The sequence below is a fragment of the Protopterus annectens genome, chromosome 2.part0, assembly GCF_019279795.1.
Source record: "Protopterus annectens isolate FY-2018-M chromosome 2.part0, PAN1.0, whole genome shotgun sequence".
Taxonomy (NCBI): domain Eukaryota; kingdom Metazoa; phylum Chordata; order Ceratodontiformes; family Protopteridae; genus Protopterus; species Protopterus annectens.
Window position 1 is genome coordinate 1139319664 of NC_056728.1, and position 19124 is coordinate 1139338787.

Genomic DNA, 19124 nt, shown 5'->3' on the forward strand with positions numbered 1-19124 from the left:
ATGACCTCCCCTTATGTAGATCTGACAGCCTTCATGATTAGGTGGGTATATGGTATGTTTCTGTAAACACTACAGCACATGTTTGTCCAATGCAGGATATCTATCACCCTGTGTCCCCATGTCTCTCATTACATGTTAACTACATAATGGGTTAACACCTATGTGGTGATTGGTGGGCACTTACTGTATATCCACGGGGGTTGACTATACACGTTTCTGCACTTAGCCTGCTGACATAGCTATGGCACCAGTTGTCTGTTTCTATGTGGCCCTTTTGTGGGATGCATGTGTCAGCTGGTGGATTATATGTGGTGAGCGGTTTGTAGTCCTCTGCAAACATGTTGGGACACAGTCCTTCCATGTTTGCCTGTACCTATGGGACATATATACCAGACGAGGGAGATACCAGGACAAAGCCTTGTGGGATGCCAGTTATATCTGGTTTGTAGCCTGACATGGCTGAAGCATGTCTGACCATGTCTGTTCTGTCCTTGGTCTGGTTTGCAAACCCTCTACTGACATGTGGGTTTATATTTACGCTGGTGAGCCTATCTATACTGAACATGTAGGGTATTGTATAAAAGCCTTTGCAAGGTCCAGATACACTGTGTGGAGCACATTGCCCGCATCCATGACCTTAATGACTGTTTCAATTGAGTCCAACATGGTTAGGGGCAGGATCTGCACTTGAGAAGGCCACACTGGGTTGGGTCTGGTGTCAGTAGGTCCCCAACATCCTTATGTCTGTGGTACATGCTGATCCTTTCCATAGCTGTGCAATCTGGTCTTCTCAGGATTCTGGGGTAGTACTGTTCAGTATCCATTCAGGCAACACCTTTGTTGAGAAGGACCACTGTTGTTGTACACTGCTCTTTGGGTACATATTCTGTGGTACGGCTGACATTGAGCAGTGGTGTGGTTTGGCATTCCATTCATGTTAGACTCCATGTTGCACTAAGCCCAGGTCACCATCTCATACCATTGCTGCTGTGTGTTTTGCTTTGGAGAGGTTGTCTGTTACCTCAGCATCTGCTGTGTCAGGGGGCCAGCAGTCTGCTGGGATAGTTATTCTGCATTCGTGGGGGTGGGGGGGTTTGCACTGCACCTGTTGGGATGTATGTTGGCAATATGTGTGTGTGTTTGTGGTATATGTGTGATTCAGGGCATATCTGTGAATTCCCAACATGGCTCCTACCATCAGTTGTGTAAGCCTTGGGATTATCCTTCGTGTCCTGTACAATTTGTATCTACATAGGTTCATAGGTTCATACTAGGCTATCCACCATGGGCATTTGTTAGCCTGGCCAGAGTGTGTGTGGCTTTTGAGACCCCTTGCTATGTGGATATTATGGCCATGTATTATTTGCTTTGCTGTGCCTCTGTCTAAACATGACACAGTGAAGGCCCCACTGTAACTCTACAATCATCCATCCACTTGGCAAGGTTCCTGTTGAACAGTGTCAGTGAGGGGCTCTGCCTAACATGGGGTGGGGTTCTGGTCCGGGGTGTGTGGAGCCTCTGGATTATGTATCTGTCCCACCGGCACATCCTATTTCATTATTTGTTGAGGTTGACATCTCTCACTCTCGCAGCTCCAATGGATATGTGTTGTCTGGGGTGGAGCATGTCCATTACTCCTGTGTTGGGTGTGGCCTCCTACAACAGGCATGCAATGCCTCTGTGTGGGCAGTCTGTGACTGGAGTCAGCTGGGGTGTCTACAGCCAGGCAGCATATGACATATATGTGTGACACTTTATCCTCTTGGTGAGGTACCTTTGCGGGCTTTCTCACTGCTGCAGGTGTCAGGTGAGGTAGATCCCATATGAGGCATTGTACTGGATTATGGGTGTGATCGGGATAAAGTATAGGGGCACAGTGACCTCTGTTGCCATAGATGTGACTCCTTTCCTGATACAGTGTCACATGTAGACAGTCTTCCTAGCCACATTGGCAATGTGGGTGTCACATAACAGGTTACTGTTCACTTGTGTCCCTAGGTCCCTGGTTACTCCTTCCATACATAATGGTTTACCACCTATGTGGTATTTTGTGGTACCTTGTTTGGTATTTGGTGGGACATTCATACTGTCCAGTGTCTTCCGGACGGTTGGGGGGGGGTTTATTGTGTGTGAGAGTGCGGTCTGTAGCATGCCACAGACTGCACAGCAGTCTTGCCTACAGTTAGTTGCACATGGGTGAACTCCACTGCCTTGTGCATTGTCAGTTACCTGGACGTATGGGTGTCTGTGCTGCCTATGGTTACTCACCTCCTTTTATGTCGTGTTCCAGGTTTTGGGGCCATGTCACATGGTACGTGGTATAACCTGGTAGTGCTGGTGTGCTGTCAGGAGCCTTGCAGCAGGTTTCTGTCACTGCACAGACATCGATGTTCTCTATTCTGGGGATGGCCTTGGGAGCATGCATATTGGGGTGTACACGTCTGGCATCGGTCAGCATTTCCCTTATGTTTCTTCCCACTTCTGTTTTCTCGGGTGGTGGGTCAGTCTTTTCAGCCTTGCCTACAAAAGGCTGTATGGAGGTGGCCAAGGCCTTATCCACTATTCAGACGCCCAGGGGTAACAGGTGCAGGCCATCCCAAGGGCAGCTGCATGGCTTGTCAAGCATGACATCCCACGCAGACAGACATTGGATCCCCTTGGACTGACACCAGTATGTGTGCTACTTGCTATGACTGATCATCCCGTGTTTCTACTGTGGCATTATTCTTGGTAAGGGTAGGTTGCTGCAAACGGTGAGTGTCATACCAGCCTGGACTACATAATCGGATAGCTCATCTGTGTCTCTTTACATGTAGTCTAGGGCAGTACCTCTCAGGTCATTCACACCAGCATGGACTATGACTGCATCATATTTCTATTTGCTTTGGAGTGACCTACATATTTCTGTTTTGTGGCATATTGTGGCAGCCTACAGGCAGCTTACTGTACCCTTTCCTTTGTTCAGTCTGCTGTGCGGGACAGCAGTGTGTCTGACTATGGGGTCACCTATTACAACTGTATCGGGCATGTTGTTTCTCCTTCTGGCCTGTGACTGTTTGGCACACCAGCTTTGTGTGCTATGTGTTGCATGTGCTATGTTTGGAGGCTGTTTCATTGGGTGTCTGCTTTAGTGTCCTCTGTTGGTGTGCTGTGTGTGTGACTTCTGCCTCCGGGAATGTATGTCTGTGTTTATGTGTTTGGTTTGCAGTTGTGATAGGTCTATGTGGGTATGTGTTTGTGGCGTGTGTGGTTACCTTCTCCTACTGACTTGTTTTGTGTGTACTGAGTTGGGGGAGCTCTGCCTCCGGTTTGGATGGATGGTTGCATCTCTCACATATGTTTGTATTTCTTGGGTGGAGTTGGTGGTTGTCTGTGTACTTGGGGCAGGTGTAACATTGCCTCAGGATTCACAGATTCCACTTGTTGTGCCTGGCCTTACTGGGTTGCATGTGTGGACAGATTATATTGCCATACTACTGATCAGTACTTACATCATTGTTCATGCTTGCTCTATCATGTAGTAGCTTCCTCATTCTCTTGCATGTTTTGGTTATGGCTGGTGTCCACCATGCCAGATTTCGGCACTGTGTCTTGTTTTACTTTGGGACTGCATAATCCAAGCATTCCTGGCAGTGTTCATGGAATGGCTGTCTTACAGGTTCTGAGGCATGGCCCATATTTTGCACCTGCACGGGACATTTCATGGATTCCACATCAGTTTGGAGGTGTGCAAATAATGCTTAGCACATGTTTTCCACTGTGATTTTCCGGACAGGGACTGTGGTCAGGATTTGTATATCCATTGTGATTACTATATGGTCTGGTTTTACCAGTGTGTATTACACTTCTCATATTGACATCCCGTACCCATGTTGCTGATTATCACATCCAGTATGCTTGCCCCTCTTGTGGGGGTGGTACGTTGTTCCTGGGCCTTTTGGTTTGTGGATTCGATGACCTTTTGTCCTACACTGTTGCAGCTGGTATAATGCTCCCAGTCTATGTGTCTGGGTATTTGCAGTCGCCCAATATAATGTGGTTTGGAGGACTTGATATATTCATGTATTCCAGCATGGGCCCGATGCAGTTCCTGGTGTTGGCCCAGTACTCTGTAGCAGGCTATACACTGGGGGGCGGTTTTAGCCACTGTTACTTGAGCATGGCTAGTCCATGCTGCTTTTTGTGGTGGTACCAGCATGGGGGTGTGGTTATCCTTGACAATTCTTGCTGGTCACCCTCCTTTTGTAGCTTGTTCCATGTGTTGAGGGTGTACAGCACAGTATGTGGTATAACCTGGTAGTGTTAGGGTGCTGTTGTGAGCCTTGACTCAGATGTCTGTTACAGCACAGTTATCGACATTCTCCATACTGGGTGGGCTTAGGCTGCATGCATCTTGCTGTTTGAACTTATCCCTTATCTTATTCTTATCCCTTCTGGTACCTGTGGAGATGGGTTTGTGTTTTGAGCCTTACCTATTCAGGGCACACTGTGCGTGACAACAGCCTTTGCCAGTATCCATACGGCCTGCACTGATAGGTGCACGCCAGTCCTAGCAGGTGGTGCATCATGTCATGCTCAGCATGTCATCCCAGACTGGCACACAGTGGGTCCCCTTTGCCTAACTGCATTACTTCGGCAATTGTTGCACTTCATCATCTCGTTGTCCTGTTGTGGCATGCTGCTTGTTGAGGGTAGGATGTTAGTCGGGGTCCTCAGGTGTGCATATGGTACTTGGTGTTACATTACTTAACACATAGCATTCATGCCTCAGGTGGTGCTGCAGGGCTGCCTCTGTCGGATGCACATATTACACTTCCCTGTACATGTTTGTGAGCAGGTTGTGTCACGTTAGGCATCCCTGTTACTATATGGTGAGTCAGAGAGGGGTATCATTCCCAAGGTTCTTACTGAGCCAATGTATGTGCTATGCATTGCCTCTTTGCCAAGGCCAGGGCATACTGGGCACGCCTCCTTCTGCCTACTGGGGCAGGCTCAGGTTGTTCCTCCTCCGAGTCACGCTGTGCCTGTGGTGGCCTTGGCGATGGTGGGGGGCTGTTTGGCCCAGCCCTATGCTGGTCCTGCTGCAGCTGTTTTCGCGTGATCATATTATGTAGCATAGCACATACCATGACAATTTGGGTACATGTAGTTGGTGTGTACTGCAAGGCTCCACCAGATGTGTCCAGACACCGGAACCGTGACTTGAGCAGCCCAAACACACGCTCTATTACATTACGTGTTTGTGCGTGTGCCTCATTATGGCGTTCCTGTTCAGGTGTGTGTGCGTTTCTGATGGGTATCATCAGCCACGGCTCCAGTGCATATCCTGCATCCCCCACTAGGTGTCCGTGCGGGATGTCCCCATTGGCAAATGTCTGGTACAGCTGCATCAAATGCCAGATGTGGGAATCGTGGTAGCTCCCAGGACAGCCAGCACACACATTCATTATTATGCCCTGGGCATCACACATGACCTGGCAGTTGATGGAGGGGAAGCCCTTGCGGTTTATGTAGGCCCTACCCCGCTCTCCTGCTGGTGCTTTGATGCATATGTGCGTGCAGTCTATGGCACCCAGTACCTCAGGGTATTCCGCTATTTGCTGGAAGAGACGCATGTTGCTGGCCAATACCTCACGGGCATTGGGGAAGTATACATGATCACCGACATGTGCTGACATGGCATCCAGGAACTGGTGCAGTACCCTGGAAGCTGATGCCTGTGATATCCCCATCATATCGCCAGTTGGTCTCTGGAAGGCACCTGTTGCTAGTATTCTTAGGCCAACACATACCTTGGTTTCCACTGGGATGGGTTCCCTCTGTTGGTTCTGTGTGTGAGGCGTGGCCTGCACAGCTCCACTATTTGCTGCAGGAGGTCTCTGTCCACTCTATAGCGCTCTACTATCTCCAGCTCATGTAACCCGTGGTAGGTAACCCTGGGCCTGTACACTCTTCTCCGTCTCCTCACTGCGGGTTGTCTGGCACCATCTGCATTGTCACCACCCTCAGCAAGTCGCCTATGTCTCATTATGACAGCTATGGCAGCCCCTAACATTTCTGCTCTGAGTTCAGCTTTTTCAGTTTTCATTTCTGATAACTTAACTCCTGTCTTGCAGTGTCTGTTGAGAGAAACATTCTGCACTGCTGTTTGCAGAGTTTTAAGTGCTGGGCTGGCCTAGTATTGTGCCTGTGTGATTGCCTGCATCTAATTGTTTTCACCTGCTAGCTCCAGCAGTATTCCCTGCTAACTTCCTAGTACATCTGTTGCTTCCTTTTTCCTCTCTGTTTCCTCAGGGTGGAGCCGTGTGCAAACCAGCAGAAACACGCTCACAGTGGCTTACACGTGCGCACACATACTTACACAGTTTAGAATATGCTTATTTAGTTCTAAACGCATGCACGCCCACGCACACGGTGTTAAACATCTCCCAACACGCTCCCACATGCTCAGTCTGCCTTACACGCGCGCACACTGTCTTACACGCGCGCACACCGCCTTACTCGCGCTTCATGGCGGCGCCTGCATACACGTCCAGCAAGAAACTTTGGTGTAGGCAACAGTGTACACCTTCTATTTCTTGACTTTCTCATGTTTACTTAGTGGCACACCTCCTTCCTTGATATCTCTCTGACATCTGTCATGTAACTCTACCCTCCAATGAACTCCGTCCCTTTCTACCATTCCCCCCTGTGATGTCACCTATCTCCTACTCTGTTCCTCCCCCTTCTGTAACTCTTACACTACTCAGAATGTGCTCACTTGCTATGTGACAGTGGAATTCAGTATCCTTACCCTCATTTGCATCAGATTGCCTACTAATGCTTAGTTACATCTCTTAGACTTGGCTTCCCCCCTTGGCAACCACTACACGGTGGCCATGTTGGTTTTCCTATGCTGGTCCCTCCATTGACATTCCATGTATTGCATAAAACCTACATTTGCAGGTTTAAAACCTTCGTTTTCATGTTTTAAGCAGCGCAGCCCGTTTGCGTGGGGCTGCACTGGGTTTACACATCGGCAATTGCCGAAAAAAAAAAATTATAAATTTAATATTTTTGCATGGGGTTGCATTGCCAATGGCCACATATTTGGCCATTGGCATGCTGCCTATAACATATGCACCCTTTATTTGGAGCTGACATGGCTCCATTGCCGTGTTTGCAGAAACGTATTCAGTTGTCAACTGAGTACATTTCTGCAGCTGACACGGCTCTTACACGGGCTGTTCTTGGCTTCTTGGATCGCTAATCAGCCTCATTTGCATGCTATTCGGCTGCAAGTGGGCTGATTAGCTTAGCCACGCCCACTCCGTGTAAGAGCCGTGTTAGACTGACTCTTACACGGACTTTGGGCTGTTCCTGGATCACGAAGGCTACATGGAGTCTTGCACTACTCTTAGACTCCGTGTAAGCCTTCGTGAATCCGGCCCATTGTTTACACAATCATTCCATCAAAAGGTTGGGGAAAAGGTCTAAAATGCACTTCAAAGCATCTATAACACCCATAGCTTCTGTTGGCCTAGCAATCCCAGGCCCTAATGCAGTTATTCTTTTACACAGTCATTACAGTCTAGTCTTTTACAGGTGAGGTGTATGTTGAAAGGATGCAGGAAAAAGCAAAACTGACGAGTAATACTGATTTTGTTTCCTTAATCATGATTTTGTTCAGGCTACCATTGGATGAAAAAGCTTGTTTTAAAAAAAAATTGAAAATGCAACTCACAGCATAAAGAAACTTCATGGCTTCTGGGGCCCAAGTGGCTCCCAGACCATTAGCTTAATTTGGTTATTTCCTTCACAGTTATCACAGTGTAGCCCTGGCAAGTTAGTGAGTGAGAAAAGGATGCAGGAAAAAACAAAGATGAATAGTAACACTGAATTTCTTTCCCTAATCAGGATTATCGTTCAGACCATCATAGGATAAAAAAACATCAAGAACTTCTACGGCTTCTGGGGTGTAGCAGCCACTAGACTCAGCTTGATGCAGTTATTTCCTTGACAGTTATGTCAGTGCAGACGTGTCTAGTTAGGATGTGTTGAATAAATGAACGAATGAATGTAGAAAATAAAAAGAAGAGCAAGACAAAATGTGAGAAAAAGGAAGAAATGTGTGTGTGTGTGTCTATGTGTGTGTGTGTGTGTGTGTGTGTGTGTGTGTGTGTGTGTGTGTGTGTGTGTGTGTGTGCGTGTGTGTATGTGTGTGTGTGTGTGTGTGTGTGTGTGTGTGTGTGTGTGTGTGTGTGTGTGTGTGTGTGTGTGTATATATATATGTGTGTGTGTGTGTGTGTGTGTGTGTGTGTGCGTGTGTGCATGTGTGTGTGTGTGTGTGTGTGCGCGTGTATGTGTGTGTGTGTGTGTGTGTGTGTGTGTGTGTATGTGTGTGTGTGTGTGTGTGTGTGTGTGTGTGTGTGTGTGTGTGTGTGTGTGTGTGTATATGTGTGTGTGTGTGTGTGTGTGTGTGTGTGTGTGTGTGTGTGTGTGTGTGTGTGTGTGTGTGGGGTGGACGTCGTACAGTGGGGGTGCCATGGAGTCATTTGCTCATTGACAGTTCACTTAAGGCCATTTGTGACTGAAATGGTGACAGTATATGTGGTCTAGACTCCATTGGGTCTACTAAGTGAATTCTCTGGAACTTACATGTATTACATGACATGATAATTACAGAAGCCACCTCTTTAGCATTTAACGGTACATGCTGTATAATCTGCAGTATGTAACTGTACTATACTGCAGTCCCGCCATTAGAGTATAATAATACAGTTACAATAAATGTAAACACACCAAAGGAAGGACAAAGTTTTGTGACAAATGATAAACACAGAGTGGTGTAGAGTCTCCACAGAGAAAAGTTTTCCACATGTTTGAATGAATTTTCATTGAACATTAACTTGCACAGAAATGTTAAATGATTTTACTGAAGAAAAGCTGCATATACCAAAGTACGTAGAGAGTTAAAAATTCACACCATGATGTGAGAATAGTTTTGAAAATGATAACACTGGTACACTCATTAAGATGCCAATCAAAGCTACTGGCTTCTTTAATAAAGCCAAACACACTCCCAATGCAATTTTTATAAAGGTTCTTGCATGTGTATTTATCTGAAATGGATAATGTGAGAAATTATTGGTGTGTATGCTATTATATGTTAAATTTATGAATGTGCAAACATTTTAAAATTTCATAAAAACAATACACAAAATAACCACGAATTATAATACTGATGTGAGCATATGGAACACAACCACAAAGGCACCATCTGAAGATGGAGGACACGTTATATTCACAAAAGGCAAGATAATGATTGTGATTCATAGAAATGTAGCACAACATCCAGTGTAAATTAGCAAGGTTGGTGACAACATGCAGGTTGTAGGTGATTCTAAGACTCTGACAGTATGATCAGACAAGGGTCAAAATAGTACCTAATGCAGTGGATGTTAATGAGTGCATAATGACATGGATATGAGGACCCCATCAAAAGAGCCACATAGATTGCTCAACTGAAGACACCAAAAATGCTGGACCAATTTGAAACCATCTGAAATGGGTACAGTTTGGAATGGTATATACAGATACTGAATACTGAGATTCAGAACTTTAGCTGTGTTATCTGGCATTCTATGTAGTTCCCCAGTCTGGCACCTTCACCAAAACATTGACAACAACAACAGCAACAAAAATATCCTCTCATTTAAAAACTGCATATAAATGTAACACGTGCCTTGCTGTAACAAGATACAAACACAAGCAAAGCACTTAAATGTTTCAGCCCTGATTACAGATGCATATCTATATTAATTTCTAAATGCTGGTACTGCATTACTGCCTGATTGACACAGGCACCTTACACCAGGGGCAGTTACTACTTTGCCTCAGCCTAACTGTGCCTCTGTCAAGATTAAGGGTGTAAAAAACAAGGGCAATGCTATCAGTAGCAGCAGCATGTTTTATGGTCCACTGTTAGAGTTGTGATCCACACTGTCATGAATCACAGCCATGTCTGCCATCGGAGATGGTACTGACAGAACTTAACATGCCCCAGCTCACACAGTCACAGACTATGAACCATGTGAGAATAGACAGGGAGACTGCAAGGGACCAAGTAAAATTATGATGCCCACAAACATATATTCAAGGATGAAAAGTATACCCATTTCTCTTAATACTGGGGTATGTTTTGCCTTCATTGTTGTACCTATTGGGAATCTTCAGCAACAGGAGGGGGCATGCTAAGGATATCACATGTGTTAGCTTCAATGATCATAAACCATGCTTCAGCATGTGGAGGAGCATATCTGGTTCCTCAAGGCAACAGAGAATAGAACCAACACCATGCATACATTTTATTATATAGGTGATTTTCTGCCCCATCTTGTCCACAAGGTATGTAATACAGGAAGGGCTTCTACTCCCAGAACTTCCAAGAGGTCTGTAGTCATCATCATTAACCCCCTTTTTCCCATTTTCTGCATGAAGTCAGAGTGTCGTGTTAACTGTTGCCATTTCTCTGTATCCAATGACAATCTCCTGCTTTCTTCAACACTCATACCTGACTGTCACAGGTCTTCACTCACACAATCAATCCACATCTTGCTGGGCACTCCTTTCCTCTTGCCTACTTCCTGTTTTTTTCCAAATCTTCTTTGCTAGATTGCCTTCTTTTTTTCTGCACATGTGCACAAACCACTGTAATCTGTTTTCTTTGACCTTTTCTATAATTGGAGCTACTTTGCCTTCTGCTATGTCCTCATTTCTTCGTCTGTCCCACAGTGTGCATTCCACCACTCATCTCAAGCACTTCATTTCCATCTCCTGTAGCTCCCTCAACTGCTCTTCCTTTACTGCCCACATTTCTAAACCATACAATACTACTAGTTGCACCACTGTTTTGTACACCTTACTTTTCAGCTTATTTGGCATTCTTCTGTCATAGACTACAACTGGCACTCTGTGCTAGTTGGCTGCAGCCACTCTGATTTTAGCTTTTCCTCAACCACCCTTCCAAGATACTTGAAGATGTTGTTAGATTGAGGATTTTTACTTAAAGTTGTTGTTAGACATAAGGTAGAATAAATATAGTACAATAGGCCTGAGAATATAGAGTCAAACTTGTGTCTTCATTATGCATACAGTTTCAAGGAAAGAGATAGTTCAGTAGAAGGGAAAAGATAACCATGCTGGCTAAGTATGAGATGTGCAGAAATAACAGTTCTTAATGGAAAGCTACAGAATGTTTTTTTTTCTCAAGGGAAAGATATGTGTACTTGCAGTGGAATGCTAGATAAGGAATAGACAGTTAGGCACTGTCAGACACCTGCAAGACAGGGCCTGGGAATCAAGATTGAGGGGGGTGGATACAGCTACCAGAGGAAAGTTACTGTATGCTTAGGAAAGAGAGGTTAGTTGGAATCTGGCACAAGACTTGTTCAGATATCATTATTGAACTACTTTCCTGCTTTCAGTCATTTGATATATTATGCTGCTATATACCATTTGAATATGCTGCTGTGAGATTTATATCTGCTGTTCTATTAAATGCTACATGCTACAAGAAACTATTATTAAGCAATCTGTGGCAACAGAACTCTGATTTCTGAAATGTTAACTTATTCCACTATTTCTCCTTCTATCTCTCTTCTCAGCTTCTTCTGAACTCTGTCATTTGCTGCCATTACAACTGTCTTATCTGTACTCAGTTTCATCCCATGTGTATTCAGTTTTGCATTCCATTCCCCTATTCTTTGCTGAAGTTCTTGCCTAGAGTCTGCCTATAATGCCACATTTTCTGCATACAGCAACTTTGTTGATCGAGACCGATCGACCTGTTTGCTAATGTAGTCCATCACCAGTATGAACAGCAGAGGGCTCAGAGCTGAATCCTGGTACACACTCACTCCCACTGGGAAACCCTTTGTGAGACTGAACACTGTTCACACTTGAGTCACTGGGTCGTTGTACATAGTATTCTCTAAGTCTAGGAATGCCCAGTTGGACTCATTTCCTCATCTCTAACTTAATCTCAACTATCTGTCTCACTGCAAACATCAGGTTAGTTGTGCTGCATCCTGATCTGAATCTGAAATGCTCATTTCCCATCTTACTTTCTACTGCTCTGAGTATTTGTTTATCAGTTGCCTTCTCCAGAACGTTTGTGCAATGTGACAGGAGTTTGATGCCTCTGTACTGCCCACAGTTGTGTATGTCCCCTTTGTTCTTGGACACTGGTATCAGTATGATTATTCTCCAGTCATCTGGGATACAGCTTTCCCTCCACACTGCTTTGAGTACCCTCAGGATCCATTTCTCACCTATCTCACCCAGCATCTTTATCATATCTGCTGTGACCTCATCTGAGCCTGCTGGTTTCCCTGAATTAATTTTCCTTAGTGCTGTTCTTGCTTCTTCTAGGGTGGGCTCCTCCTCTTCTCTCATTGCAGGCTGTGTCTGGGGCAGTATAGCTTCTGTGTATTTTCTTCATTCAAAAGGTGCTGGAAGTAATCCTTCTATCTGTTTTTGATATGTGGACTGATGAGCAGATTGTTGCTGGTGTCCCTTATGAAGGTGGTCTGGCTATCTCCTTTATCTTTCTAACTTTACCTAGCAATCTGCTATCTTTTATTTGTGCCATCTACTGACTTACTTTCCAGAAGCTGGTAGAATGCTTCTGATGCCTTGTTCTTTGCTATTACAGCTCCTTTCTTAGCTTCTTTGTTAGCCAACCAGTATTCCTTCCTAGCCTGATCCGTCTTTTCTATTTCTGCCTTTTCTTGCATGCCTTCTTTCTTTTGATGACTTCCCGGATTTCTGCCTTCCACCACCAGCTTTCCTTATGTACCATATTTCCATAACCGGACACATATCTGTTTTATAGTCTTCACACATGTTGTTTTGAGGTGCTGACATTTTTCTTCAACTCCACTTATTTCCTCTTCTTCTTGAGGTGCTAGTGCCCTCAGCATACCTCTCAACAGTACAGATTTTCAGAGAATGTCCTGATTTTGATCTCATATTTTGGTCCTTTTGTCACAAATTTGTGGTTCTCTGGCAAATTAGTGGCAAATCATTAAGCACTGAAGTTAGGAAATAATGACAGACATTTTAGTTTTAGACTTGCTAATGCAAAACATGCTATTCTATCAACTTTCTAAGTTTGTAAGAGCAATATTTAAAAATTGTCCTATTTTTGGGCCTTTGTCCCACTTTTATTTATATCTTTGTCCAGATTTCTTGCTCTAAGAGTTTGAGAGGTGTGGCCCTGAATAATTCCTTGAACTGTTGTGCTTTCTCTCCAATCATCTTCCAGGTCTTCTGCCTAATCTCTGTTGACTTTAGAGTCCTCTCTGACCACTGCTTACTGCTGATTTTGGCAACTAGTTGTCTATGCTGTGGGCCAACTGTTTCACTGAGGATGACATTGCAATTCACTGATTCTATCCTAGTGACCTTTCCTTACTAGAGGAAGTCTACTTAAGTTGCATATTGGCTAGTCTTGTATGTGATCGTGTGACTGTCAGTCTAAATGAACCATGTGTTGGCTGCTATCAAGGCATTTGCCAGAAAGAAGTCTAGAATGGCCTATTTTTCTTTATTCCTGTTGCCCCATCCATGTGACATCATTTAATTTATCACAATCAATTAACCTGCAATTACATTTTCTTAAAGCCCTAATGATGTCACTATATATGGAGGATGCAATATATTTGAAATTGTTCCACTGAAGGCGAATTGCCAAGGTACCAGAACGTATGGATTATTAAATGGAATTTTATACATCCTGAATTTGATTCTTTTCCTTCCTTCTGTCTTGTTTTCCTGGATGTTTTTGGAATCAAAGTGATTTCTTGCTTGGTGTGTATTCTATAATTCGTGAGTAGCATTATGGAAGGAAATAATGCTGGTGAGAATCTACTGCTCGCTGAATTACTTAAGGAAAGGGAACGTAAACTAGCGATTTTGGATTTATGGGCTACGGACAATAATAATTTATTTACTGAGGACTTTGTTCGCTTAGAACATGTTATGTCAAAAGAAGTAACAGTGTTCTATGACACCAAGCTACTTGAGAAATGTGTAAATTTAGTATCACGCCCAGAGGGCCAAGAATAGACAAATTACCAGCTGGTGGTTTTGGTGAGAATGAGAATGACTTGTTACTTGAATGGAGGCAGGCAGCACAAGAATGTTTGTTGAATTGGTTAAAAATATTAATTAGGAAAAATAACAGAACGATTGAAAATTTGCATAAGAAAATTACTGTGTTGCAGCAAGAGCTCATCAGTAAAACCTCCAACAATGTTTTTCAAAGCAATTTTAAAAACATAAATGATAAAATTGCTAAACTTGAAGGAGAGGTCATGGAGCGAAAAAAGTCCAAACTTAAGAGGGATATCAAAGACTATGAAAAAAATGAAATATATGACTGGCCATTTAAGGGACATCGTTTCCGTTGGAATCCCAGAAGACGGACCACCGGAAGTGAAAATGGTTCGTCATGTCCTTCGAATGAAGTAGGCGGAAGCCGCAAAAGTGTTTCATTTGAGGACATTGTGGTGGAGAGTTCAGGTGAAGGTTCAGATAGCTGTAAAGTGGATCAGAATGTAAAGAAATCGGGTGTGTATGCACAAACACGATCCAAAAGGAATCAAAGGAAAACTGGCTTTTCAGCAGCTTCTGTTTCTGCTGCTTCGACTTCCATGTCTCAAAAAAACTACAAGTAAGTCCTGTTTGTGTCTTTAAAAGATGGCAGCAAAATCAAACTGTTTGTGTTTCCTATAATGTAATTTCTTGTGAGACTTTGGTTGATTATAACACGGACAAAAATTATGTTAAAGACACTGACTGGGACTTATTGCAATTGGGTTATATCGTGAGACATGAAAGTTTTACGAAGGACATTGCTGGTAATGATTGTTATTGTGGTGGCCTGTCTGTATTGAATCTTTCTAAAATTAGTATTAGTAGGGAGATGAATGAAGTTTTGATAAAAGGTACTAAGTTTGTACCTACTAGAATTCCCTCCCTGGCTGATATTATAACTGATGTTAAGAGATTTACTCGCAAATTATACCTTAGGGTATATTTTTCTAACCGCAAATCTCTCCCACATACGACTACAGTAGAACATGTTTTGGAAAATGATCTATTGAATATGAGCATTTATGATTATGATGAAAGTTTTTTGTTTTATGATGATGTTTATGGTGAAAATCATGTGTATGATACTGATAGTGTATGTGATAATAGTGTGTCTGATGTTAACAGTTCAGCCTATTCTTTTGGGGAAGGGTATGGGCATATAGAATTACCTAACCTTCCTAGTAATAGAACTTTTTCTCCTCCAAAATGTTCCATGGTCATTACTTCATTTGAACAAGTTTTAATTTCTTGTATTGAAAAGTCATATAAAACATTTTGTAAAGAGAATAAGGTGTTTAACCTCAACAAAAATGAATGGATGGCTTTACAAGATTTTAGAATGAAGTTAGATAAGGTGACTGTGAGACAAGCGGACAAAGGTGGAAATTGGGTGGTAATGGACACTGAAAAATATAAAGAGATTGTCAAGGCCATTTTAGGAGAAGAATCCTATGTTAAATTAGATGGGAATCCTTTACATTCTTATAAAGATGAATTAAATGAGTTATTGGAAAGAGGTAAAAGGTTGGGATTTTTAGTGGTAGTGATGTTAAAAAATTAACAAATACAGATTCACGACATCCGTATATTTACATCATACCAAAAATCCATAAAAGTGTAGTGAACCCACCAGGGAGACCCATCATATCGGGCATAGGATCTTTTGTTGAAAAAGTAAATACATTTTTGGATTTTCATTTCAAAAAATACTTACCCAAGGTAGTTTCACATGTTAAAAACACTGAAGAAATATGTAAGGCGTTATGCCTAGTGGAATGGAAAGAAGATTACTATTTGGCCACGGTGGATGTTTGCGCATTATATACCAACATTGATAAAAGATGGGGTTTACAGGCCATGCAAAAGATGATGGGTGAAGGGCCACGAACAGGTTACCTGCTTTCGTTGTTAGAATATAGTTTAACTCATAACTATTTTATGTGGAAGAAAGATTTTTTTCTTCAGGTTAAGGGGACAGCGATGGGAACAGCTTTTGCTCCCTCTTATGCCATAATTTATATGGGTGAGTTTGAGAAGGAATGTATGTTTCGAACTTCTTTTTTTGTTAACAATGTGTTTTTTTATAAATGTTACATTGATGATTTGATTTTTGTTTGTAAGGGTGAAACTTCTTTATTTAAAATTTTCATGGATGAATTGGATAAAAATTCGCATGGTTTAAAATTTAGTTTTGAAATTTCAAAGAGTAATATGCCATTTTTGGATGTTGAATTTTATGTTGGAAGGGATAACCTGGTTCAGTATAAGCCTTTTAAAAAACCAACAGCTGCTAATAATTTTTTGCATGCAAGTAGCATGCATCCCCCTCACCTTATCAAGGCTTTACCTGAAAGCGAGTTTAAGAGAATTTGTAGAAATACATCTGACCCTACTTTGTGGGAAGAAGTGTTAGGTGAAGTTTTTGAGAGATTGTTGTCTAGAGGTAATGCTGAAGATTCACTTCGTAAAATTTATGATAGTTTAACACAAAAAAAGAAAACTGTAGGGGTTTGTAGGAGAAGACGCTCAGGTAATGCTGATGATGGAGAGCAAATGTTCTTTGTTTCTAAATATTCAGAATTTTCAAAGATTATTGAAAAAATTTTCAAACAGTTGTGGCATGTAATTAGTGATGACATTTCTATCGGGCATTTATTCCCAAAGCAGGTCATCTTTTCAAATAGTAGATATAAAAATTTAAAAGAGCTACTGAATAAGAAACTGGTGCATTCTCTTGATGGGAATGTAGGGATGTTTAGATGTGGACAGTGTTCCATTTGTGAAAAGGTTAGCAATATGCATGGGAAGAAAATCAATGGTAGAAAATATGTAGCCTTTGAAAGATTTGATTGTACATCTTCAGGGGTAGTGTATATTTTGGGATGTAATTGTATGGAACCTATGTGGTACATAGGACAAACAACTAGAAAAGTTAAGGTTCGTGTTTTAGAACATTTGGGGGATATAAGGAGAAAAAATATGGACAGTCCTGTGGCTTCTCATTTTGTTACAGTACATAAGGGTGAAACCGACGGATTCAACTTTAGTGTTTTGGCCAGACCCCATTTATTAGGAGTAAATTTTTAAAATGTACTAAATAGGTTGGAAAATAAGTTAATTTTCAATTATCATACTTTATATCCTAGAGGGATGAATTTAGGCAGCTGGAATGGGTTGATAAGTCATTATTTGGTTTTCCCTTTTTGTTCATATTTTTACTTTTATTACCGTAGGCCATAGTAATACTAATATTATCTAATGCTGCTAGTATTTATAATTGTGCTTTATATATATTCAATAATGAATATTTAATGTATAAATTATAGACTGACATAATAGTAGTATAGAGCATAATAGTGTTTTGATATGTACATTTAATGTGTTTTTCAGCTCACAGTTTATTAATTTATTAGTTTAAAATAATTTATTTGATATAAGTTGTATTTGTTTCATAGATAATTAATGTGCTTGGGCTTTAAGAAAATGTAAGTGCAGGTTAATCGATTGTGATAAATTAAATGATGTCACTATATATGGAGGATGTAATATATTTGAAATTGTTCCACTGAAGGCGAATTGCCGAGGTACCAGAACGTATGGATTATTAAATGGAATTTTATACATCCTGAATTTGATTCTTTTCCTTCCTTCTGTCTTGTTTTCTTGGATGTTTTTGGAATCAAAGTGATTTCTTTTTTGGTGTGTATTCTATAATACCATCCATGTGGACTCAAGCAACTCTTATATTCTGTTCTGTCTGTTCTGATATGTGCATTCAGGTCACCCATTATCAACACCAATTCTTGTTCTCCTGTTTTATCTAGTAGGTCTTACAACTGCTGTCTGAATGCACTCTTTTCCTCACTATCACAACTCTGCTGTGGGGCATAGTCTGAGACTATGAATGCTGTCATATCATTAGGCTGGAGTCTGATTCCCATAAGTCTGTCACTTATTCGGATGACATCCCTCACTGTATTCTGAAGCCTGTCTCTCACCAAAATTCCCACACCATTTCTAACCTGTCCTGTTACTGAGTAGTAGACTCCAGATCCCAAGCCAAGTGGCTTCGCTGCACTGCCTTTCTATCTTGTCTCCCAGATACATAGAATGTCCAGCTTTCTCCTTACCATCATGTCATCCACTTCTAAGCTGCCAAAATGTCAGTGCACCTACATTGAGTGTAGCAATTCTTAGTTCAGGTTTGACAGGTTGATTGTCCTGGGGCTGCTGAGCTTTATGGTGGACACAGACCAGTTCTAAACGCATGCACGCACACGGTGTTAAACATCTCCCAACACGCTCCCACATGCTCAGTCTGCCTTACACGCACACTGTCTTACGCCACACCGCGCTTACGCTTCATGGCGCGCTGCGTCGCGCATACCGTCCAGCAAGAAACTTTGGTGTAGGCAACAGTGTACACCTTCTATTTCTTGACTTTCTCATGTTTACTTAGTGGCACACCTCCTTCCTTGATATCTCTCTGACATCTGTCATGTAACTCTACCCTCAATGAACTCCGTCCCTTTCTACCATTCCCCCCTGTGATGTCACCTATCTCCTACTCTGTTCCTCCCCCTTCTGTAACTCTTACACTACTCAGAATGTGCTCATTTGCTATGTGACAGTGGAATTCAGTATCCTTACCCTCATTTGCATCAGATTGCCTACTAATGCTTAGTTACATCTCTTAGACTTGGCTTCCCCCCTTGGCAACCACTACACGGTGGCCATGTTGGTTTTCCTATGCTGGTCCCTCCATTGACATTCCATGTATTGCATAAAACCTACATTTGCAGGTTTAAAACCTTCGTTTTCATGTTTTAAGCAGCGCAGCCCGTTTGCGTGGGGCTGCGCTGGGTTTACACATCGGCAATTGCCGAAAAAAAAAATTATAAATTTAATATTTTTGCATGGGGTTGCATTGCCAATGGCCACATATTTGGCCATTGGCATGCTGCCTATAACATATGCACCCTTTA